The 27,024-nt window shown below is 46.7% G+C and overlaps 1 protein-coding gene across 1 annotated transcript in view; it reads right to left on the bottom strand.

Moving 5' to 3' along the window:
- The window catches only part of LOC135896855 (uncharacterized), a 514,087-nt gene that overhangs the window by 340,809 nt on the left and 146,254 nt on the right, over positions 1-27,024 (bottom strand). The gene's annotated exons all lie outside the window — the stretch shown is intronic.

Here is a 27,024-nt window from a genome sequence, read left to right as displayed (position 1 = left end):
TCAAGTTAAGCCTGTACAATCACTAGACGATCCGCTAGTCAACTGAATTTATCGAGCATTGATTGTCTCTGTACGTGTAATCAAAGATGGGGTCATTATCTTATCCTACAGACATCCTATTGTGGACTATGAGTCGTAGCAATTAGTGCCCTATTAAATCTCATGAAGGCAACTCCCAACTACACACACACCACACAGAACCCACACTGAACAGTGGGAGTGGAGATCTGATTTGCAGCGAATCATATGGAGATGTGGGAAATATACAAGGCTGAAGCAGCCTGCTTCCTGCACATCATACGACTAATTAAAGAAGCTGGTAGTCTCCAGGTACTAGTGTTGTGACTAACCATCCTGCGTGTCGTGAAAGGAATCATGGCAATCACAGCAAAAAAAAAACAAATTTTGCAGCCTATCAGAAACTTAACCCAATTCAAATGAAAAGTGCTTATTTTTTTTATTGCAAAATGAATTTAGCTTGGTAGTGGATATGTTACATATCCTAATGGTTGCCCGCATATACCTAGATGGTTTTAAATCTAACGAGCATATTACAACATGGTTTAATTAGTAAAGCAGTGCGATTCTCTATACATTAGAGCATAGAATACTGACTGACTGAAGTTGCCGGGAAAACAATCAGGCATCCTAGAAAGCATACAAATTATGTCCTGAATGCCAATCATACCAACAAAAGCCACTATCTGCGATGACGTGGCCCGTCTTAATAGTCTACACACTATTATCACGCACCCGCCACCATAATGTTGCTAGAGTGACGGGACCTATTTTATTCTATCGCATGTCACTTGCACAGCCTTTCGTTAGTGAGCCAGTGGAACGTCTCATTGGGGCGCATAGCAGGAACGTAACTATCCTTCGTTATTTATCTGTGCGCGGCCGCTGAAGTAGCATCTCTATAAGGCCGCCACTCCCCTGCTCGTGGGCCACGCAATGGGCCGCTTCGTTCTACTTGTCACAAGACAAAGAAACAAGTAAGGCAGAAGCAAACAATTCGAATAATAGAGCAGCAACGTTACCATAATTGCCTAAGACACGTTGCGAACCCACGGCCCTACAGTCATCAGGCCAACGTTGTTACGCAGCGTACGAAATCAAAAGGAAAGCTCCTCTATTACAGAGGTTATAAATAAGTCGCGATTAGCCAGTCACTGTAGTGCTAGGGCTATAGTGAAGGACCCTCTCGCTATATTCTGTTATTTAACAAAATGCCCTAATTATTTGTTGGAGAATGTCAAGGAAAACTACTAGAAGCCTCGCCTAACGTAAGAAAAGAGCCTCAATTGAGGGGTTTGTAATAACTTGCAATGCTCGTAAATGAGTTGCAAACGCATATGTTTGGCCTCTCTCTCTCTCTCTCAAATACACGTGCTGAAGGGGTTTTACATGAGGGGTGGGCGAGCATACAAATTATCAGAAATACAATACCACTGCAGTAAGCACCGAAAGTACTTAGAAAAACAGCAACGAATAAAAAAGTTGAAACTGAAACATTTTGCACCTCCACATTGACACCACCACTTCTGCCATCTTAGGGCGCTGGATCTGGTTGACACTTGACACGGATTTGCAAGCTCTATCCACAACCTCAATCAGCCAGCCCCCTATTGGGGAACGGCAGTCGCCTTCCCTGGTCTGTGGGCTGCGTGGCTGTGCCATGGCACAACTATCGAATCCCGCTTTTTCATTGTCTAGGTTAGTCCACTGCACAGTCTTTTTTTGCTAAAAAAATTAGTAATAATTTCTTGATACAGCTGCGGGGCCTTCAGTGTTTGATTTCTGTTTCTACCGAATACTGCCCCAGTGTATTGGGTTTGTTACTATTTGCTGGTGACGTCGGAAGGAAGCCTGGGCCTCACAGGTTAGACAGCACTCTGATTGAATCGGAAAAGCTGCCTGCTGGCCAGACAACGCTAATGAATGAATTGCAAGAAATCCAGGGACATATGGTTTTCATTGACAGAGCGGTATTCGATTTCAACACTCGCATCGCTGAACCTGAAGACCATTGTCAAGCTCTGCCCACAATTCAGACCAACATTAAATCAGTTCAGTATACCACTAGCCATAGATAGCCTTTGGTTAACGACCTAGAGCTTCGTGTTGGCGATCCTGAAAACCGCTCACGCAAGAATAAAGTTGATTTCGATGGTCTGTCTGGTTCCTGCCACCGTCAAAGGTTTGCCGAATCTGAAACGTTTGTCATCGATCACTATTTTCAGCACGTGTAAATAACCAAAGATCCTAAAGGTAGCGAGCGCGGCCACCGGCTCTGTCGTCATACCCCGAAGCACCAGCACCCTATCATTCTTGAACTCATATCACTCAACACCAAAGAAGCTATTATTTTCAACAGACCAAATTAAAGGAAAACGAGTTCACTCTCGGAGAAGATTATTGCTGCCATGTTGGAAATATTCGTAACCAATTTGTTACCTTCGCAATACAACACTCTGTAAGATTTTCGCTCCGGTATACGCCGCTGCATATTGTCCCAAGTTCTATTTCTTTGGCGAGACGTCTATATCAGTCAAGGAAATCGCATAGCGCACGTCCCCACACTCTGCAATAACCTAATCCCACGTTTTGGCCTAGAACCAACCCCCAAACTGATTTTCATATTTTTATCATTTTCACAAACATACGAAGCTTCCTTCCAGAACGACACCTTATATCGAACCTCGTATCATCATCTCGCAGTAACACACTCGTACTAAGTGGAACGTGGCTCAACCCTAACGCAAGTGACTGCGAAGTTTTACGTGATTTACCGGATTTTTGCTGCTTTTTCCGCACTGACCGCGTCGGCTCTCGCGGGGAGGCGTTTTCATTGCAGCTAATAAGGCACTACCATTCTATTTTGTTAATATCTGACCGAAACCTGAGATTTTATGGCTCGTTTGCCGCACTGCGCCAATGGCTCCTGCTAACGACCGCCCCATGATAGTTCCAACTTCCCCCACAATCTGAGCAACGTTTTGTTACAATTATTAGCCAAGAATATCCCCATGCGAATTATTATTTTTTGTCACTTTAACTATACATTTATTAAAGCGTATCGTTCACTTCATGTTTCACTACCTCAGGGGGCTCGTGAATTTGTCGACCTATGTCACAACTTTCATTTTTTCCCAAATAGTAACTCAGCCAACACGCATAACAGATAATTGAAAAAAAAACTTCTAGATTTGCTTTTACCTAGCCAACCGGAGACTTGAATTACCTGAGTGAAATCAGCGACCACAAGGTCATGCCAAATTTAACATTACACCCGAACAAAGAAAAGTGTCCAAAATAACAATAGGGCTCTTCGATAAGGCTGATTCACAGCAATTGACAATGAGGTAAATGTTTTTCCCAGATTTTGACCATCAGCACCGTCAGAAGACCATCCACGATAATAGGTCCACCTTAAACTTAAGATGAGCGATCCAACGAAAAGATACATTCCAAAATGCGCCGTCAACCCTGATCGCCCAATTGCTTGGTTTACCGAAACACTTCAAAGATAAAAAAAAAGAAACAGTAGCTCTACCACGCAGTGAAACTTGGGCCGAATTCTGTTCAGCGGGAAAAATACTGTGCGGCAGAAGACACATACTTCTCTGCGGCCCATTGCACAAAGCGCATCCTTCTTCGTTTATACAAAATTATAACGAATAACCCAAGAAAATTCTGGCAATTGATAAATCCACACAATAGCCTTTACCAACCATAACGGTGACACTGTCTGCAATGCTCTCTGTGCCAATATTTTCAAAATAGCATTTTGGTCATTATTCACAAGTGAGCCTAAATAATGACTTCCTTCGTTGCCTTCTACTTTTGAGTCGGCGATGCCAGAAGTTCTGCTGCGAATAGCATTTCGTTTCTAATCGACAAATTTGATATTTCCCGAACATCAGGAATCGACGAAATTGATCCCAAACTTCCAAAGAATACCAAGGAAATTTCCTTCAAATTTCTGCATTTGTTGTTTTCTCAGCGACATGCCACATGTATCATCGCATAGGACTGGAAATTGGGTAGGTCGTCCCTGTGTTCAGTTCAGGTATCAAACACTTGTCGCTCACGTACCGACCCACTTCTCTACCTAATGCTCTTCGCCCAGTTGCTTGGTTTAGCGAAACACTTCAAAGATTAAAAAGAAGAAACAGTAGCTCTACCACGCAGTGAAACTTAGGCCGAATTCTGTTGAGTGGGAAAAATACTGTGCGGCAGAAGACACAGTATTCGAATAGGGAATGTATCTTTTCGTTGGATCGTTTTCGTTTCGTCTCTTCTACACTGATGGAGCAGATCATCTACTCTTAGGTTATGCAGTATCTAGATTCACTATATTTTTCCACTCCGTCCAAACATGTACTTCGAAATTGCCTCTCGTGCTACACGGAGATCGCCATCTTCCTTCAATTTCCATTCTAAACATCATATAACCTTACAATCTCATGCCGTTTTCTATACATTGCCAATGCATTCGATAAGGTGCCGCACAAACCCTTGCTCCTAAATCGAAAAGTGTAAGTAAAAAATTGAATTACAACAGTGCAATATATGGATGCTCCTGATGGGTAGTACGAACTAATGCTAATAACTCGGAGCGCCCTTTTCTCAAGGTGTGTGTCTAGTACGACTGGTATCAGTGATAATGTAATTATTCAGGCAAAGATTTCACTGTCTTTCTCACGCGCGCGAAAGCATCTCAAAACAATACGCGACTACAAAAAAAGAAGCGGATTTCGACGCAATTAACAATGAATTATGCTCCTTTTTAGATGAGTTTTTGTCCGATTACCTTGAACGATCTGTGCAAAGCAAGTGGGACTTACTTAAAACAAAAATTTCATAACTAACCTTTAAATACATTTCTATCAAGAAAGCTAATTTTCGAATGCGAGCGCCCCGGGGTACAACAGATACATAAACCGTCTTTCTAACCGTAAGAAAAGGCTCTATCGCACTGCTGTCAAATCTCGGTCGGATAAATGTTGGCCAGCCTATAAATCTGCCACCACAACTTACTTATCTGAAATTAAATGATCTAATGTTTTGTTTTTTTTAATCTCACCCTTCCAGATCTGCTAAAAATAACTCTAGACAATTTTGGAGTGCCATACGGGGCAATGAACGCAGTGCAATAGCTTTGATAACAACGGAACGACATCCAGTGCCTGACGTAGAATACGGGTCTGTTTTAAATGATACATTTGTAAAGGCTTTTTCTCGCCCAGTAGTTACCAATGCACAACATACCTTGCCATTACGTCAATATTTGCCCATGGACGCCATGTTTATTACTTCTGAGGGTATTCGTACAGCCATTAAGAAACTGAAAAACTCATCATGTGGCATTGCCATTTGTTGGGCGTGTTGGTAAATTGAAAGCATATTTAGCGCCAGCAAACAAAGACGTAAGGGAGACGACAACACAATGCGCTTGTGTTGTCGTCTCCATTACGTCCTTGGTTGCTGGCGCTAAATATGCTTTCATCATGTGGCTTCGACAGTATCAGTACAACATTCTTGAAAAATACTATTCAATATTGCTCTATCATTTTGGCATGAATTTTTTCCCATTCCCTGCATCTATCTAGCCTTCCGGTAGAGTGGCTGATAGGTAAGATTGTGCCAGTTCACAAGTCTGGGGTAACACACAATCTATCAAATTTCCACCCAATTTCATTCACATCTCTTCCATGTAAAGTTTTTGAACACATTATCTTCACTCACCTTGTTAATTTTCTTGAGTCGTGCCAGTGTTTTACTCCCTCACAACATGGGAACCGCAAGAATGTTTCTTGTGAAACACAGCTTCTATTCTTTACTAGCGAACTGCATCATTTACTTAATTCTGGATTCACAATAGACTGTATTTTTTATATTAATCTAAAGCATTTGACAAGGTTAGTCATCATTTACTTTTTAAGCTCGACCAGGTAAATTTAGAACCTAACGTTCTAAACTGGATTCGAGCCTTCCTTTTTAACCGTACTCAGTTTGTTTCCGCAAATAATGTTGATTCCCATGTCCAGCCAGTACTATCGGGAGTTCCCCAGTGGTCTGTATTGGGACCCTTACTTTTTTTAATTTTCATGAATGGCCTACCAGATAACATTTCATGAAAGGTTTGCCTATTTGCGTAAGACCATGTAATTTATTAGAAAATACCTAACCAAGAAGATGTTGCCCTGCGTCAGACAAACCTAAATACCATACATTCCTGGTGTCAAACGCGGAACATGGAATCGAACATTTGGAAATGCGAATCAATGCTCGTATCTCGCACCTTATTAGCATCACTGCACTATCACCTTGATAATATGACCCTTGGGTCTGTTTTATCTTACAAATATCTCGGTGTTAACATTTGTAGAAAGCTATCATGGAACCATCATGTGAGGCACATTTTCACAAAAGCTAACCGATCACCTGGGCACTTTCGAAGAAACTTCTATATGGAACCCCCTTGACCTAAAAAGCTTCTCTACACGACTTACATTCGTCCGTCACTTGAATATGCATCTTCTATCTGGGATCCCGGTGGCACTACACTGATAAACGAACTTGAAAGAGTGCAGGATCGTTCCGTTCGCTTCGTCTTATCCAATTATGACCGTACAGCCAGTGTTACCATGATGAAGTAACTACTTCACCTTCCAGAACTTACAATTCGGCGTAAAATAGCCCGGCTCGATCTTTTTCATAAAAGTTACGATAACAACAATTATCTCCGCAACCATTTTATTGAATTCCGCCCTTTCATTTCATCTAGAATTGACCACGTCCAACAAGTTGATGTTCCTCGTTGTAGACCTGTAGCCTATTCACACGCATTTTTACACAGAACCATCTCCGAATGGAATCTGCGGCAAGAAGCAGCTACACCTATCACGGATACAATGGACTTAAAGGATTTCTTGAATAACATGCTTAACATTGCTTAATTATTTGTACTGAATTTGTTCTTCTGTTTTTTGCTTATTGTTGGTTTAGTTTTAGATGTTCAAATTACTCTGCTTTATCTTGGTCACGGCTGTTTCAGCTCAATCTTTTATTAAGCTGGTGATTGTTTATGCTTCTTATTGCGATTGTATCGACTGTTCTTCCAATTTCCGTCTGTAATATGCCCCTCCCCTCTGTAATGTGCCTACCCTGAGGGTAAAGTAAATAAATCAATAAATAGGATCCACTCATTGAATAGGGAAATTAAAAAAAACATGTTTTTGGTTCTTTCATGTTACGAGAGGCGTGCAAACATTTAGTTCAGCATTTTTCATTGCTATCGACCATATTGCATAAAATCTTAGGGGTTTCACCAACGGCTCGTACATTTATCCTTTATTTAAAATGCAGAAATGTGCTGTTATAACACTTTGATCGGCCACAAAGGATGCGCCCGCTGAGCAGCTTTTTGCAGAGTTAAATGCAGTGCCCCTTATAAAAGCATCTACTATAGCACACATATACTAATGTGTTTCTCACGCGTAGGATGAACACTAGATAAGCTGAGCTTGATAAATTCAACGTGCCAAAAACTCACAATTTATACGGTCAGCACTCGTTATCATTTGTCGGTGGAATATCTGGAACTCATTACCAAGCTACATTAGAAGACTGCCATATGCTATTGCATCATTAAAACATCACTCTAAATCCTGTATATAAAGTAACCTACTTTTGCATTCTGTTCGTGTTGCAATTTATCCTGACTTTTCTTGTATCTATCCAAAACTAGTGATTGAAGATAAGGATCCAGATTATTATGTCAATCACATTGCCCCGTCCTAGTAACGCTGGAAGCCAAGCACTAAGTATAGGAAGTAGCGGCTGCAAAAATGAACAGTAAATGACTCTTCCCTTGGGACTGCTTGCCTTTTCCTCTCGCGATAAACTGGTGGAAATGCTGGGCACACGCCCACCATATACCTGCTGGTCCTGAACTCGAAGCTACCGACACCTGCGCCTCTGGCCCGGCAAAAATCCATCGAAGCAACCGCTGCCTCCAAGGTCATCCACCGCAATACAGTCCCCTGGTAAGCTCTGCATTCAAGATGTCAACAATAAACGCACGAACCAAGGGGATTTCTAACGCTGCTCCACCACGAATTACCAACGCTCCTCGCATGCCAACTCATTCTACGGCGACAGCTCTGCGGACGTCGAAGATTGCTGGTTAGACCATCTCGACCGTTTCGCCGCCTTTAAAGACTGCGATGACTGCCGTACGTTGAAGAATGTCTACTTTGTCCTTTTAGACGCAGCAAGAATGTGGTACGAGATTAAACGTCGAGGCTGAAGATCAAGTCAAGGAAACACTGTTTCAGAAGAGCAAATACAACGGAAGTGTTGAAACCAGCAACACTTAGTCGAGCACGGCATATGCGAAGGATAATGAACGTTGCTCCATCAGTGACCCGGATAGCATGAGGCTCCGCACGTGTAAGGACTTTCTTCAGGTGGCAACGAAGACCGCGGCTCATGAGCGAGATATAGGTCCCAGCATCAACATGCGCTAAGACAGACGCACCTTCTACTTCTACCTTGACTATGTTGAGTTTGGTTGGCAGGTTGATCGGCTTGCCGGAGATGTTGACAACGCAGCGTCACGTTTGGGAGCGGCATCTTTTAGTTTTCCGTAGGGTCAGAATGACGCCTAGGCCAGAATGACGAAGACTGTTACATTTACGTTGTTCGTCGTTGCAGACCAGCCAAGCAAGCTGTGCGCGCACACCTTTTTTCACACCCCTTGTTCTTGAACAAGCATCCCCCTTTCCCCTTCCCTGAAGCTTTTCAGTACTACACCCGATATATTCCAACCATGCTATCAAAAGCCGGAGTTCCGCCAGAAACACGAAGCACCGATTGCGATAGCAAATAAGTAGATAGCTATACGAAGTACTAGTCATATCGGCCGTATGTACTTTCAAACATTCGTTTGGTAACTAAATTCGTAATGAAAGAATATGCAAGCATGACTGAACGAGGACGTAGAAACGAACTGACCCACAGAGGCAACGCTGTCTTTGTGTGTGCTATTTTCTACATCCTTTAGAAGCCCCCCTACGCATTCTACGACGGATTCAAACCAACTAGCCTGCCAACACGTTTTAACTAAATTACCAAGCACGCTGTCACGCACGCATAGGTAAACACGAACACAGCTCACTCGATAAGCGCAGAAATTTGCTGTCAAATTGCTGAAGCGAAAAATCACGGCAGCAGCAGGCGCATCGACCTTCGTGCATCCCTTGCTTCTACGCGAAAGAAGCATCGAAACCACAGTGCATACAAAGCTGCCGGCACTACGCGCACTCTGCTTGCGTGGCACATTGCTTTGCAAATATTATCCGCGTGGGTGCGCACTTTGGCCACGTAGCCAGTCGCTTTCAAGGCACACGATCACCGGCAAACGCGTCCATACAGCGTCCGCGAAAGGCGTATATTACGGTGTCCGCCATTCGCTTGCCCAACGTAATAGTAGATGCTGCGGATGTCTCCACTCCACGGAGTGGAGGACGAGGACTAAAGGAGACACCCTAGCAACCGCCGGAGAAGGACACCCTTTTTTCCTTGCGTGATCCTATGCCTGGCGGGCACCAAATCTCTACCATGTATCCCAAGGTGTCCGCGACTGCTCTTGATTGCAGATGTCGGCCATTCTTTAAGAAATGCAAGATTGTGAGCAAAGATGCCACCCAAATAACTGGAAAAATAAGTCAAGCCACGGAGCTTGCACGTTTGGAACGTATGTGCGTGAGCATGCCATCAGCCCCCATAGTGCAAAGGATGTAGATTTCCTCACGCGCTAATCTGGAATTTTGTATCATGCTTCCTTTTTTGTGATGTCAAACATGATCACATGGCAAAGCTGGCTTGTACATTGGTGGGTGGCCATATCTGTAAACATTTTTCTCTTTTTTTTCCTTTCTTTCACCCCCCCCCCCCCGAGTATCTTCCAGTATTTATTCCATTGACAACGGAATAAAACAATAGTTGCTAGTAGCGCTCTGTGGTGTGTGTTTCTCTTTTATGTGTGTCGTCCAAATGTTGCGCAATAGAGCCTCTAATGTGCTATAGCAACACGCCCAGTCTTCAACCTTCGCAATAATAAACCGCCAGCCTAATAGCATTGATGCTGCTCCCAGCATTATAGCTCATTTACAACAGTGGCGACGAGGATGACGGCTACTACCCATGCGATGAAAGTAGACCAAGACGAACTGCCGCTACGTAGAAAACTGAACAGAGCCATGGCACGCCTCCAGCTAACGCTGGGCGACCATACCATATATATGTGGAAGCCATATTCCACATCGGCAGAAGCAAATTTTGAAGCCAACGACAATACCGACGTGAACATGCAACGAGTGCTCCTTGTGGCTGCAACTAGCACGCAAACAGTTCAAGTGCTAGGTGGCCGAATCGCGCCGAAGACACCAAATTCTGCCACTTACGCCGAAGTCGTCGCAGCTCTGAAAATCACGAGACCGCACAGAGTTGAAAGCTCCTTACTCATTGCCAACAAGAAGGGGGGCGAATGCAAGACTTTCTTGTCGACATACGACGCGTAACATTCAAATCTTCAAAAATGCACTACTTTTGATTCGCTTCGACCCTAACAAGGAGCTTAAGCTAGAGTCCGACGCGTCCCTCTATGGCGTGGAAGCCCTTCTGTTTCACTCGGAGGGGATTTCATTGGATTCGGCTCCAGAAAGCTAACAAAGGCGGATGAGAGGCATTGACACTTATTTTACCAGGGGAGCTGTTCTAAGACAAGCCTTCGCCGCGTGGCGTGCGGTGTCACGCAGGGGGGCAGGGTACCGAGCGCCCCCAGGACGAGAGGAAGGAGAGCGATTAGGAGCAGGTATTTCGTCAGCGCCCGCACTTCCGAACGATGGACTTCGCTCAACGAGAGCGGCAGCACCGACGTCACGCAAGGACCGAGCTTCGAGGTGAGGAAGTCCAAGTGAAGCGCCAGCGGACGGAAGGCAACCACGAGCTTCGAGAGGAGGAAGCCCAATCCTAGCGTCAGTGGAGGCAAACAAACCCCGAGCTTCACAGAAGGAAGCGCAAACCAAGCGACAGTGGAGCCAAGCCAGCCCCGAGCTTCGCAAGAAGGAGGCCGAGCAGACCAGCTTACGGAGACAGATTCCTCCCAAGGACGGTGCTGATGAACGGCTCAAGAGAGAATTCCTCGACTGAGTTTGGCCACAGCCCCAACATGAGCGAAAGGCTTTGGTTTCATAACAACTTGATGCGACTGAAGAACAGCCTCAATGCGAAGCAACGTTTAAAGGCCAACGAAGTGCTGGATAGTGAATTTCCAACCACGTCGACTACTTCAGTCGCGGACTTCAGGGTTTGCGCAACGTACAAGGACTCGTTGCTGGCACGTAAGGTACCCGCTTTGAGCGTGACGAACGGATACAGGTACGTGCCCAGTCCTTAGTTTCTGCCCAAACGCAACCCCGATGAGGAGGGACTGATATCTCCACACCTGAGAGTTATCCCCGTAACATAAGTTGAAGGCCATGCTTGACTTGATTTGAATGACGCCCGGCGTTACCGCGCCCACAGACACTAAACGCGTTTCCTTCGTTGCCTTCACAATAGGTGTCATTTAGAACAATAAAGCATGTGATCCAACTCAAGTAGCACTTCTGAATACGGGGGTTACTCATGGCAACGGCCAGTATAATAATAAGGGGAAGGTCAAAGTGCCAATCGACGTACAGAACACAGTGCCATGCCTACCCCGTAACATATAGGATGACATTGCGATAGGCGTGCATATTAAGCAAAAACTCCCTACTAAGGCTACCTACAGACGCGTTCTAGTGCAGAAGGCCAATGTGAAGATTTGCTTCAAGCACCTCTCGTAAATAACCCTCTACAGCTTCTATAACGTGACGGTCGTTGGGGATCAAGTCTCCAAAATGCTCGATGACGAAGAGCAGTGCAAAGATAAAGAGATCCAACCAGCTTCATAAATCGGCATCTTGGAAGACCTCATCGAGGTGGCTTTAGCTTTGAAGGCCGTCAGCCATACGTGAGTGCACGACGATGATGTCATTGCCAACGCAGGGCTCATAAATGGACGTCACTACTTGGACAATGCTCCCAGAGAAGGTCAGACACCGGTCATCGCTCTTTTTTGCACACGCAGAACTGCTATTCCCGCCGATTCACTTGGCTAATCCCGGACAGATTCGTGGGCCTCATTCATGCCTTTTCGCCACAGCAACTAGTCAAATTAGAACGGAATGGAATGGAGTGCAGCCGTAACACGCATTTTACATGGTCATGAAGGTGATGCTTAACAACATGGTCGAGAAGACAGTAACCTTCGGGACTAATGAGGCGAGTTCTATTACCCGGAATAGCTCGAGAACGGCACTTTCTTCAAATATGTACTGAACCATGATATAGCATTCATGCGGGGATTCCGGAACATTGTACATTACTGGCAGGAGATAAAGGAAGAAGTACTTGACATCATTCGTCAGCTGGGCATGCCCCATGCACTCTTAGTTTCTCTGCTTGGCGGGCTCACTGGGACCAGCTGATGACGACCCTCGAGTGGTTACGGGTCGGCAAGGAAGGAGTGGCCCGAGCTTTCGAAGATATCGACAGCATGGAATGAGTTTAGATGTGCAATAACGACACACTCACGTGCGCTGTATACTCCAACCGGATGTTCGGTGCCATTCTAAACATTCTAAAAAATCGGTGCCTTTGCCTATTCAAGCCTTACGTTAAGGTAGACTCCTTAAAGAGAGTTCAATTTCAACAGGGAGGGAGTGCGCGCATACACGAGCTGCTCTGACTTGACTGTGCACCAGACGAACAGCTCTTCGGAGATATGCTAGCCACGCTATAGATGATTAACACCCCGACTACGTTGGACACTTCCTTTCTTAGGAAAGACTGGGCCCAACATTACTGTCATACTCAGACATGCTAAAAACTGGGTCGAATTAGGTGTCGATTCGGAGCTCCGTTTGTGTCGAGCAAAGAAACAGATTGTAGTGCCGTTCCTTGCAACTGAAGATGCAAATGAGAAGCAACGAAGACAGTCTCTCAAGGGACGTTACGACCAAATGCACGAAAGTCTGCAGCGCGGTGAGTACGAGTCCATAAAGGAGCTCTTTAAGCGACTCGATTTGAAAATTGCGAGTGAGTACACAGACGTCTTGCAGGCAGGCAAGTCTAAGCCATGCCTGGTTCAGGAACAAACACCAAAACAGAAACCGGTCAATGGCTTTAAGCCCTTGGTTGGCAAGGTCTTTGATTCAAACTTGGATCCTTAGGTGATACTCGATTAGTACGTCTGTGCCACCTACGTGGTAGACTACCTGAATGACGCTCACCGCGGAATGTCTCATTTGCACAAGGCTGCGTGAAGCATGGTTGAAGAACATCCAGAAATGGACTCCGCTCAGATACCTAGTGTCCTAGGAGTGAATATGCTTAAGGTAGCCCAAATGTCTTCACAAGAAGAGGCAGTGTTTCGGCTCTATCTATGCATATCCTAAAGGAGCAGAGATGTCGTTCACATCCCTTTTGCTACCCAGAAGAACGTGTCCACGTTCGCAAAACTGAGGAGGTAAGCTAAAATCTTCTCGCCGCTTCCACCAACCTCTGCAAGGAAAACAACCCAGAAATATGAAGCAAGAGCGCAAGAAATGGAAGAAGACATCCCTCGATGACTTTGTGAGCTGTTATATGTGACAGAAGGCGTCGTCATTCGCACGCGCGCACAAGCCGACTTCTGTGCATATCGCAGCCCAAGAGCAAGGTATAAATAGCGGAGTACTCTGCAATGAAGCCATCCTCGTTCCCTTATTACCCGCCGTGGTTGCTCAGTGGCTATGGTGTTAGGCTGCTGAGCACGAGGTCGCGGGATCGAATCCCGGCCACGGCGGCCGCATTTCGATGGGGGCGAAATGCGAAAACACCCGTGCACTTAGATTTAGGTGCACGTTAAAGAACCCCAGGTGGTCTAAATTTCTGGAGTCCTCCACTACGGCGTGCCTCATAATTAGAAAGCGGTTTTGGCACGTAAAACCCCATAATTAAATTAATTAATTATTCGTTCCCTTACTCATGCGTGTTACATAGTGTCAAATTTAGGGAACACGATTTAGCACCGTCGTTCGTACCGACAGCGCAGCCTTCCGAGTTGGAAACACCCCGGCAGGAACCACCGCAATAGCTTGACAAGCACGGCATCGTCGATAATTCTGCCGCAAGAACTGCTGGACCGTCTGGAAGAAAGACGAGTACGCAACGGCAACAAAGCTGAAAGAACAAGCAAATGAGGTTCAAGTGGAAACGTTCTTAATGAAAAATGGTTGAGAAACAAGGCGATCTTTTCACACTTTCACGTTTCCGAATTACGCCGACATACACGACATAATGATTCTCTTCGAAAAGTTTGAGGGGCACCTCAGGCCAAAACCCAAGCTGACATTCAAATAATTTTGCTTTGGTCCTGGGAATCAGCAAGAGGGTGAGCCGCTCAACCATTGCTTCACAGTACTTCGGAGGCTTGTACAACAATGCGAGTTTGACGCACTAGAAGAGGGCATGCTGCGCCGCAGCATTATACTTGGAATCAATGACGAAGTTCTGCAGCAGAGACTCGTATTGGGAAATACATCTTACACCAAATACTGTCGGAATCTGCTGTGCAAGCAAACAATGCAAGGAACGTTTCAATGAAATACAGGACGCCTGTCCTACTAGCGTAGATGCAGGGAAATCAAAAGGTAACACTTGCTTTAGATGTGGCTTCGATAAACATGAAAGCATAAATTGCTCCACTGTGGGTCAGCAATGCCACAAATGCGGACGCCGCAACCATTTTGCACGTGCATGTCAAAGGCCGAAGTCACGACGCGCAACGAACGATGAAGTGCACAAGAAGTTCAGATAACGCATGACGAAAAACTGTTTCTTCAAACACTTGAAGTTAGTACTGCAAATCGGATTGATCGTTGGTCTACGGAAGTCGTTATCGCAAGCATGTATGTAAAATTCAAAACTGACACCGGCGTGAACTGTTGTGTAATGCTCGAGGTGGTGCTAGATCACATAACATCTCAGCTTGCACAGCCATGCTCCTCTACACTGCGCACGTTTTTCAGTCACAAAGGAATTGCATTTAAAAAGACTAAGATGCCCGTTAGCCTCAAAGGGCTGTGCACTGAAGCCGAATTTTTCATCGTCAAGCCGAACGTCCCAGTCACACCTAGTGGCTGCGTTGCTGAACGTCTGGGCCTGGTAAAACGGCTAAGTTCAATTGATGGGTCCGGCTGCAATGAACCTCACGAGTTTGAGGATGCCTTTCAGGGTCCAGGAGAGCTCAAGGGTGTGGCCTTTCCACATAAAGCTGAAGCCCTGTGCTCATGGCACGGTTAAACCAGCAAGAAGAGTCACTGTTGCCCTTCAAGAACGCGTGAAAGCAGAACTCCAAAGCATGGAAAGTGACATGGTCATCGCGAAGGTAACTGAGCCAACTTATTGGTCATGCATAATCGTTGTGGCGGTTAAAAAGGAAGAAGTGCGAATATGTTAGACCCGTAAAGTTTGAATAAGGCTATCCTCAGGGAGCACTACAACATGCGAACCTTAGAAGACGTAGTACTGCTTCTATTGGGGACAATGTATTTTTCCACTTTGGGCGCGTCATCGAGGTTCTGGCAGGTGAAGTTAGATAAGCCGAGCTCAAGAATATGTACTTTGAGCAGCCGGTATTGAAGATATAGGTTTTTGCGCATGGCATTCAGCACAACGTCGGCCCCAGAAGTGTTTCAGCGAGCATTGCACAGAGTGGCAGGGGGTCTTGGAGATGTAGCTGTTGTTATGGACGACATTTTGATCTCGGGAAGCATTCGTGAGGAACAAGTTAGCCATGTGCCCAAGTTGCTGACACGTCGCAAAACAACTTGAAGCTGAAAAGAAAAAATATCACTTCATGCAGCCCTGAGAACGTTGCATGGGCCATGCAGTCACGAAAGAGGGACTGTCCCTGGACCCTGAGAGAGTAGAAGACGTTCTAGAAATACCAACACCCGAAAATTGTAAGGACCATCAAATATTCTTAGGCAGGGTGAACTTTGTGGCACGCTTCGTGGAGACCATTTCCGATCTTTCTTCTCCACTTCGAGAACTTTTAAAGAAAGACACCGCGTGCAATTGGGCGGACCTGCAGGAAAATAGTTTTCAGCATCTCCGTGCCACTATCATGCAAGCAGCATTCCTGGCATACTTTCGTTAGGACCAACCCGTGGTATTGTCGGTTGATGCTAGCCAGTATGGTGTGGGGACCATGCTCTTGCTAATCGGACAGCCGGTCGATTACTTATCTCGCTCGCTAACTGCAGAAGAACTATACGCGCAAATTGAAAAGGAGATGTTGGCACTCGTCCATGCTCTACAGTTTCAAGATTACATATTTTGCAACCAGAAGTAATGGTCGAATTGGATCACAGACCACTGGAATTGATATTAAAGAAGCGTTCATGTCAATGCCACTCATGCCTCCAACGCATGAGACTAGTGCTTCAATATTTTCCAAAATCCGTTAGGTACAAGCCAGGCAAAGAACTTCTTTGAGCAGGTCCCCTCCCACATTTTCCAAGTAAAATGCAACTGCAAGAACAAACTGAGCCGTTTGAAGCCAATGCTGTTTCTTTTCTGCCGATTGCAGACGACCAACTACAAAGCATCCGGGTGTCAGCCAAGAACGACGCACTTATGTCGCGGTTGCATTATAATACCAAAACAGGTTACCCCGAGGGAAGACTGAGAGTACCGGATGCCCTGAGAGCCTTTCGGGCCTACCGTGATAGACTACGTACCGAGGACCGCCTGATGCTTCGGAGCAACAAACTAATCATCCCGCCAGCCAAGCACCGGGAAGCCTAGACTTACTTCAAGCAAAACAGTTCCTGAAGGAATGTTCATTTGGCCTCTCTAAATTTTGCAGCGCCATGGTAGAATGGAGAAGTTCGCGCAGAGACGACATCTGCAGTCCGCATCAGAAAGATTGATGGGCCGACGCACCAGAACCAGGCTTCCAGTACTACACTGTCATCTCAAGACAAATACTATTCCCAGCAAAACCGTTCGAAGGCACCTAGAAGACATTAGGAGCAGGCAACCAGAGCACTAAAAATCTGCTAGACGTATTCCAGATATTCACACCACGTTGGCAGTGTCAATCTATGAGACCTTACAGAGAACCTGGGCACCAGCAGTAGTTTTAGGCATGGCAAGCACACCATGATCCTATACACTTGACACCGGCAGCGGATATCTGCGTCGCACAAGAGAGCATCTATGAACTAAAAAGGCAGAAATAAAGGATCCAACTTCCCAAATGGAACCGCCAGGTGATACTTAAACTCGGCAGGTGACGGCTGAAGACGAGCTTCGTAGGAGCACACGCCAGCGCAGAGAGCCAGAACGATTTCCTATTGCCAGAACGCCGGACTTATTCACGTACTCTAGGTTTTCTATTTTTCCCCGTTGAAGAGAAGGCATGGCAGAAGGCATCGTCATCCGCACGTGCCCACACGACGACTACCACGCATGACTCAGCCTAAGAGCACTCCCAAGAGCAATGGATGAATACCAAAGCATTTTACAATAAAGCCATTCCTCGTTCCTTCATACATGCGTGTTACAGTATATATTCTACTCCCGCTTGAAAACCTACTTGAACAAGTTAGGCAGATAGTCGTCATCAGGTAACCAGACTGGATACCTGACTAACTCAGCGATTACAGGAGAGAGCATGTCTTGGTGTACGTGCCATTCTGAAGGGAGGCAGTAGAAGTGCAAGACAGTAACGTGTTGCGCAGACGTTCTCGAAGATACTTGACCAGATCAACCAAAACCGAGACGAGTACTCCCGTGGAAATGATAGTGATTTGATCTACAACTTTACAAACGCCTTCACTAAGAGGCCGCACCGCCAAGACAGGACAACAAACTGGTGGCGGTTCGCATTAACATTGACAAAGAAGGCAATATGATGAGTGATCTAGAGTGTTGGTAGCCGCTATAAAACAGTCCAGTCCTAGTGTTGCAGTGCGAAAACGACAGGATATCACGGAGACGACCACCTTAAAGGACATGGTGTGCTTGACTAACAAGGAGCAACACAAATTTGTACAAAACATTGTAGATAGAGAGGAACGCTCGGCTCGCAGCCTCTTTGCAGCTTCTTTAGTGAAGCTGCCGTTTGCAGAAGGACTCGTTCTGAAGCTTCTCATGGACATATACAATATGAAATTCAGCAATGCCCTACAATGCATTTGTAATCTGCGCAATCAGCAGCAAGACTGCGCTTGCAGTCGAAGGGGCCACCGTTCATTCTGCATTCAAGTTACCTCGACGCAGCAAAGACGGAGGCTTGAGTGACAGTGAAATGAACACCTTTCGTTTAACGTGTCGTCAGGTCAAGTGTGTGATAATCGATGAGATCATGATGCTCTCGTCGGACGTGCTGAATGCGATTCACGCCAGGCTACGATAGATTACCCATCGTCTAGGCGTGAGGTTCGGTGGATTGGACATGACTCTGCGGGGAGTCGAGTCAACTTCCCCCTGTCCTACTTAACAAAACCTCTAACGAGGTCTTAATCTCGGGCACCAAAGAGTTTTACCTGGAATACTTTCCGCTCGTGAATGTCGTGCGATAGAAAGATGCCACTTATTTACCATCTTCACAAAGTTTTTGAAGATGGGAGAGCCTTGCTTAGTTCAGGAGGAAATTGCCCTGCTTCAAAGTAGGCTCGTCAGCGCCGAGGACGCTGTGTGTATTGCAGCTGCCGCAATTCGGCTCTTCTACTCAAACCAGTAGGTTCACAAGACCAATAAATTGGTAGCCTCTCCCGGAAGAGGCGAAGTAAAGAAGGTCGTTGCAGATTTTGTGCACCTCGGCTACCAGACCAACATAGAACCCGCGCGGGCAGTGGAAAAGGCGAACGCGACGGCGCAAACCAAAATGGCAAGCATACGGCGCGAAATCTTGTTTGTGATCGGCAAGCCGTACATGATCACTGCAAACATCCACGTTATCCGACAGAATCGTCAACGGGTCTATGGGCGAACTGAAGATGTGCTAGTATCCAACGGATAGCTGCCCAGGCGGTTGTGGTTCGCGTTTGATGACTTTGATGGGCCAAGAGCTTGGCTGCCGAAATGCGAAGAGCAGGATTCAACGTTGACCCCAGCTGTGTACCAATTGAACCTCGTCATGCTACTTGTGTCTTTGGATGAGAAAACGGAAATCTCCAGCCCACAGAAACCGTTTGCACATGAGTAAACTATACCAATGACAGGACACAAATCACAGCGAGGCTTTTGGAGAGGAATACAGGAATATCCTGCAGACGGAAACAGTTTCCACTCATGCAACCTAGCACCATCCCAGTACATAAATCATAGGGAGGCACACACTCCCACGTCTTCTACGAGAAGGGCCGAAAAGACCCTCAGGAGCTTGTATAGGTTCAGTAGAGAAGGTGCACTACTGTCGACTTACTCTGCTCGACCAACTCGCAAGGACAGCACATGTTCTACAACGGAGAAAAAAACGTCGACTGAGTCATGGCTGACGAGTTCGCCGCGCTTAGCAATTATCCTCTGATACCTGTGGTGGTATGCAAAGTGCACATCATATACTTTACCGAGGCATGGAACACGTGGATACCACAAGTGAATGGTTTCCATGGTCTTCTGCTAACGTCCAATCACGAATAACCTGCCGGAGGAGTTGAACTCTAGGTTAAGAAGAATTAGCTTGGCCTTTCCTTGGAACTACCGGAGTCTGGAGATCACCTCAGTGGAGACGGCGATGCCTTGAAGTTAGACGACGGGACTGTGGTAGTCATGACTGTGTAGTTGGCTTCTAACCCATCCAGAAATGACATGCAATATTTCGTGGTTGACTCTCTGACATGAATCGCATTAAAATGATACACAAACGCGTCATTCCTTCTGGTGGGCGATTTCAGCGCGGACATCATTAAGAAATCATGGTCAATTTGGTTTCGTGTAGGTCGGTATGGTCTACGGTGCTTCTCGAGGACTGGGACCTACCACCTCCATCCACAGGTGCGGCCATCGACTTGCTCTTTCCAAACTTCGACGTTGTAATGATCGGTATCCGAGTGCCGGTGCATCGCAGTGACCCCAAAGTGGTGCTTGTCAAGGCCAATTAACAGACAAAGAACCACGTGAACTGCTAAAAGAACCAAACATCTTTATGAAATAAAGCCGTTTCTACAATACCCTTTGATGTGCATGTCTCAATAAAAAGTACCGAATAAACACCAAGAACCACAGCGGAGTATATAAGGGCGACAAAACGAGGACGTAGAATAATAACAATAATAATAATCTTTATTCAGTGTAGTTAAAACAGTATACAAAAAACGAAAGCGCCGAAGCCACAAGAGGGCTTGTGCGGCGACAACCGGCAGCCGCGGCAATCTACGCGACACACCAGAACTCCATCAGAAGCTGGTTGTGCATTTGGCACAACCATCATACATTATCAAAGATGCGCTGATAATATCAGTACATATTAAAGGTTCTCTAACGCTTGTACAGCAACTCTCAGTGTTTTGCGGGTGGACAAAGAAAGTACATCGTCCGGTAGTTCATTGAAGATAGCAGGAACATAATAGCGTCTTGTTGCTTTACCGTAGTGAGTGCGCACTCTCGGTTTAAGATAACGAGGAACATGTCTCAACGGTACCGGCTTCGTATGTATGTGCCTGTATGCACTGCTCAAAAATATTTAAGTACTACGATTTATTTAAAAAGATTCTCGAAAGAAGGCAACCCGGCTGTTCTAAAGACACTGCTGGGCACATTCTTCTGTGGCATGTATAGGACGCTTGTAGCGATGTTTTTCAAAATCCTATTAACTCGACATTTCCATGTGAAAGAGCAGTTAAAAAAACAACACATACCGTATCTTAAAACACTATACCCCAGAGCCTGGACGATTAGTTTTCTGATAGAAAAAGGCATCATGGTTTTTAAATTAAACAACAAACATGCAACACTTCGAAGTTTCTTACAAATGTGGCTCAAATGAGTATTCCACGTAAGATCACTGTCCATGTGCACACCAAGTTACTTAACCGACTGGACGCTAGCTATAGGTTGACAAGAGCACAAAGAGCAATATGAAGGGTGTAAATATATGGAAGCGACGCTTGGTACATCTTTGTGGGGGTTAAGAAAACAGACAAGTCTGGCTTTGGTGCTATTTATTTGTATTAAGTTTGAGGCAAACCAATCACTAACTTTAATAGCGTCCTCTTGAAGGTTAGCCAGGGCACATGAAAACTCAGGGTTGCTTGAAACTAGTGAAATGTCATCGGCATAAAGGAATACGGTGGATGCTTTCCCGTGGTCACATATATCATTCACATATAAGTCGAACAACAAAGGAGATAAGATAGACCCTTGCGGGACACCGCACACCAGACTTACCGCGTCACTACAGATAGGCCCAAACATGACTACTCGTGAGCGATTGAAACAGATATACACGCACACACACACACATACACACACATACACGCTGTGTCTGTGTATCTGTTTCTTTCTACGTCCTCGTTCAGTCGCACTTATAGGCTCTACCATGGATACTAACCAACTAGCCCGCCAACGTGTTTTAACCAGGAATCACAGGAAACAGCGAAAATACCGAAACACAGACGACCACAGCTCCAGTGTTCCGATAGATTTACCTTCGGAGAACTGTTGTTAATTTTTGGCATCTCCCATTTCCGTGAATACCTTCTAAGTCGACACTTTATGCCCGCCGCCGACCAGCAACGCCTGCTGGGGCTAAAGAAGCCTGATCTTGAGAGGCCAACGATGGCGGATGCTCGCAATCTACTGTGGTCTCTGTTGCTGGGTGGCTACGAGTATAACCTATGGTACGTGCCTGGAAAACAACCACTGACAGCAGGTGCCCTCTGTAGAATGCCAGTAAAGGCAACGTCGGAAGGCAATCCAACGTCGGAAGGCAAACCCCAGAATACGCCTTGTCATTGGGGGCCCTTGGAGAACGTATTGTAACGACCTAAGAAGTAGACGAGCTTACTGCCAATGACCGGGTGTTAGTCCGCGTCATGTGCTATATAATGCATGTGTAGTCTCCAACGGCTAAGGGAATGAAGCAATCGTTATTACAGTGCTTCGATCGCAAATTAGAATCACCGTGGGCCCACCAAGTAATATTCTCACGTAGTAGTGACGTTTTAAAACACAGTAGCGATACTATGAAAGACAGAACTAACTTTTATTAGGTGAACCTGTGCCAACAATAACAGGCTACACTTAAGGCATACGTAGAAAATCTGATCAGCGGGTCAAGCGCGTCGGCTTTTATAGTTGAGTCTTCGAATGTACCAGAGTAATCGCTGGGACCCGCGTGCCTTCCTCAAAGTTCTACACCATTCGCGTCGCGCCTACATGACATCTGATTACACAAGGTTCGGCGACAACAGACAGCAGATAGGAGCATCGATAACATTCTAGGAAATTCCGATAGATGTAGAAGCGTCCTGCGTTCAGCGTTAACATTCCCAATACTACATGAGATAACCAAGACTACCGGACATGGCCACGGGCTTTGCGACAGCTGCATGATGTCGTCGCACTGCATTTCGTCGACCTGTTGCCTAATAGCGTCAAGTTCTCACGTCTAAATTCAGTGAGGGCTCTGGCGCAGTGGTTGAGCGCACTCTTCAGTTAATATGAGATGTCGAATCCTCGATGACGTCGAGATATACTCTTTGTACAGTCGGAGAAGGCTTCTGAGCTGTGGCCGCTAACCGATGTGTGGATTTGGATTTATGTCGATGTCTGGTTCAGGAACTGTGGTCGTCAGGGTAGATGCGGCATACTCCGAGATGGAAAACGCATTGCTGGTTTCCACAAATCCCTCGATGTACGCGATTATCATGCCTTTGTTGACTGCTGGCTGAAGTTTGTCAGCCACACGTTCCTTTTTCCTCTGTGCAGTCCAGCGACGCCTCTAGCGACACAAATTTCGTGGTCGAGTAGTAGATGTTGGTCACCCTCGATGACGCCTTCTACGACAGCGGGTGTTTCAGTGCTGGCGGAAATAATGCTGGTGCGTGGTGGGATGATCACTTGATCTTCGAGCACACTCAAGGCGTGGTGACTACGAGAGTTCTCTGGCGGTAACGCTTTACCTTGCAACAGCGTTAGCGATTTCGACTTCAGCTTGATGAATACGCCGAGAATGATGTATCCTGAACACTGTTGGAGAATAACGAAGGTGGCAGGGTAATTCTGGTCGTGGACGGTAATTCTTGCCATGCAGATTCCATTCCGCATTTTGAGGTGTCCTACAGCGGTACGAATTTGAGGGCCTTCTCATACAGTTTTAACGTCCTTAAACTGGGCGGCGTTGCGTCCACTCATGATAGAGTAATCGGCACCTGTGTCCACTAAAGTGGTGACTGCGTGGCCGTAGAGAAACAAGTAGAGGTCGGGGGTTCTTTGTCTTGCGTTACAGTTAGGTCTTGGTGTGAGATCACGGCTGCGTTGCGTTGACCTGTGGCTGCTATGTCTTGTAGACCTGTGCCTATGTTATATCTGTTAGGATAAGACTGTCTTTCGTCGGCGTATTCTTTGCTTGTAGACGTCGTCGGGACGGCGGCGAGTTGTGTTATGTCACTGAGATTGTCTTTTCAGCGTCTTCGTCACTGGCGCAGAATCTTGTCAGTTCGACGAACAGCCACCGCACCTCCATCGGCTACTGCCATTAGTTTTCCAGATACGGGTTGACAGACCATCCCCGGGCTGAGCCAGTGTATGGTCGGTGCGGCGGCGACAGGTAGTGGCCTGGTGACGGTGAACGGGATGGTCATCGAGGGCTACACTGCGTAGCAGCGAGGTAGTCGGCGGTAGCCGACTACCTCGCTGCTACGCAGCTGTGGTCTCGGGGCGTTAACGCCGAATCCGCGCAGTCCCATCTCGCGGTAAGGGCATCGGCGGTAGATGTGCGCGGCTTCTCCGCAGTGATAGCAAAGCGGATGATGGTCGTCAAATGTCAGGCTTCCTTGGAACGCTGAGTGGGGCGACGGGTTGGCGTGCGGGTGGCGGGGGTGGTGATGGACGAGGGAACGGTGTCGTCACTAGGTAGTGGCGTGGGCGCGGAGGGGCAGGGTGATGGTGGGCTATAGCGGCGTATGTCATTGCTTGCGGCTGAGGCTGCGGCAATTCAGGGGTTACTCCGAGTTGTTGTAGCTCATTACGTACGACGTCGGCAATCTAAGCCACTTGAGGTTGTGGTGATGGACAGCTTCTGTAGCACCTCCCACACGACTGCTCCGATGGTCTCGCGCCTGTCGTCGGTGGCAGCTGACTGAACTCCAGCGTAGTTTGTCGAGTTTGCGTGGTAGTTGAATTGCCGGTTCTGTATTCCCAGTGTCTTCTCGGTGCAGGTGGCCTCACGAAGAAACTCGTAGACGCTCTTCGGTGGGCTTCGTACCATTCCGGCGAAAAGTTGCTCCTCTACACTACGCATCAGTAGGCGTACTTTCTTCTCCTATTATATTTCCTGATCGGCGTGGAGGGACAGATGGTTCATGTCCTCCATCAAGGTCGCGATGGTCTTATTAGGCAGCTGCAGTCGCGTTTATATTAGTGCTTGGGCTCGTTCTCGGCATACGACCCTTGTGAATGTCATCAGGGAGCCACCTCGGAACAGGTTTCACGTCATTACGGTGGCTTCTCGGTTCTCGAACAAGGTCACGGCGGCTTCTGACATGTCGAAGTTTGTCTTCACTGCTCCAGCTGGTAAATTCAGCGACCCTCTCATACGTCTCAAGACAGGTTTCCGTGTCCTCGTATGTTAAACCGTGGAACATCGGATGTTCACTGGGCTGCAGCACGATGGGGGACGCTGAGGCCGCGATTGGGGTTTACTGAGTTACGACCTTCCTTGTCATCTCAGGCGAAATTCCGTGCTCCGGGAGCAGTCCTTGCAGCCTGCGGCTACCTTGCTGGTTCTAGGCAACGTTGGTGTTGTCTTTCGCGTTCAGGCTTGGGTCATGGCTTTGTGGGGCCGTCCAGTACGTGAGCGCACAAGCACCTCCACCAGATTGCACGTGGTAGTGTAGTTGAAGAGCACAGTAGCGATACTGTGAAAGGCGAAACTAATTTTTATTGGGCGATGCTGTGCCTACAAAAACAGGTTGCACTTAAAGCACAACGACAGTGACAAACACAGTCGGCGGTCATCAAAAATTTGATCAGCGGGTCAAGTGCGTCGGCTTTTATAGATCAGTCGCCGAATGGTCCACAGTAATCGCTGGGACCCGCGTGCCTTCAGCACATTTCTACACCATTCGCGTCGCGCATGCATGCCATCAGATTACACAAGGTTCGGCGACAACAGAAAGCGTATAGAAGCATCGATAACATTCTAGAAACTTCCGATACATGTAATCGCGTCCTGCGCTGAGCGATAACATTTCTTCAACGGTAAAAGCACTCACCCGTAAAAAAATAAACAAGTTGATTTTCAATATATTGGGGGCAGTGAGGTCACGATACAATCTACGGCACAAATTAGAAGGTTAAAACTGCTACACAAAACATGACAGCTCGTCGTCAATGAAAACAGAGGCCCGGTCATTGTTCTGGTGGCCAGGTCTCGAAAGATACATAGAGAACTTGTCAGCTCAATGCACAAACTGCATGCAGAACCTCTCCACGGCTTCGGAAGCCTCGCTAATAAACTGTCCTAAAAGATCTGACAAGTGGTCTCGCATCCGCATTGATTACGCTGGGTTCACTTTAGGCTATTTGGTTCTAGTGGTGGTAGAAGCACCAACAAAGTGCAATGAAGCAATTACTTTGAGGCACGCGAACACAACTTGTACTATTCAGTGTTTGCGAAGCATGTTCTGCCGTTTTGGGGTACCGCACACCATCGTGTCAGATAATGGCTCACAATTCACAAGCCAGGAGTTCGCGGTAACTGGAGCAAGAAACAAGATTGTGCAACTGCGCACAACGCCATTCCATCCGTTATTGAATGAAGCTGCAGAAACAGTGGTTTGAAGTGCGAATGTAGCTTTGTGCAATGTGACAGCAGAACCGCTGGAATATAACCAAATGGGACTTTTCAATTACATGCGAACACCCCAAAGGGAAGGAAAACCTCCCTCCGAGTTGCTCCTCAGCTATCAGCTACGTTCGCACTTGGACACATCCTTCCCGCCCAGGGGTGCCGATTTATCGACAGGCCCTGACGATTGGGCCGAGTCCACAGGCAACAATGTATGGGTGCGCAATAATGAAACTGGTCGAAAATAGGCGCCGAGGCACGTGCGGAACCAGAATGATAAAGGTTAATTGAAATGCCAGCCGGAGTAGTGTTGCGCCACGTAGACCAAGTGCGCCACAGCCATGAAGCTACACCTGTAAGGAGCGCTTACAAAGCTTGTACAAGAGAACAGCCGGGCGGCCGACCTGATACAACCAGCGCTGTCCCTTCATCGCCTGACAGGACCGTCACTCTTTGGTCATCACATGTCCACGCATGGCAGCCAAAGAAATATGTGCGGTAGAACACACACCAAAAGGCCAGAAAAACGTGCCCGCTGTACTGCTGAAGCGGACTACAGCGGACGAAACAACCGGCCCTATGCAACCTAACCTTAGGCGATCAACACGAGCTCGGAAGCCAGTACACCCGTTCTCATTAAGCGGAAACACAAGTTATATTTTGGTTGGTCGTCCTTGAGGACCAGCAAAGCCAGCTGTCTGTGCGCACACCCGTTTTCACTACCCCTGTTCCTGCACTAGCAAATTGTTATTTATTCTTCTCTTGCCCAAACCCTTTCCCCACTGCGTCCTATATGATGCAGCGGTGATATCAATAAAGTTGTTGTTGACCACCAGTCAGAATGTCGTTCATGCTAC

This window comes from Dermacentor albipictus, chromosome 5 (assembly GCF_038994185.2).
Source record: "Dermacentor albipictus isolate Rhodes 1998 colony chromosome 5, USDA_Dalb.pri_finalv2, whole genome shotgun sequence".
In the NCBI taxonomy this organism is placed as follows: domain Eukaryota; kingdom Metazoa; phylum Arthropoda; class Arachnida; order Ixodida; family Ixodidae; genus Dermacentor; species Dermacentor albipictus.
Note: the sequence above shows the minus strand (reverse complement) of the source record. Positions and strands in the feature narration are given on the sequence as shown.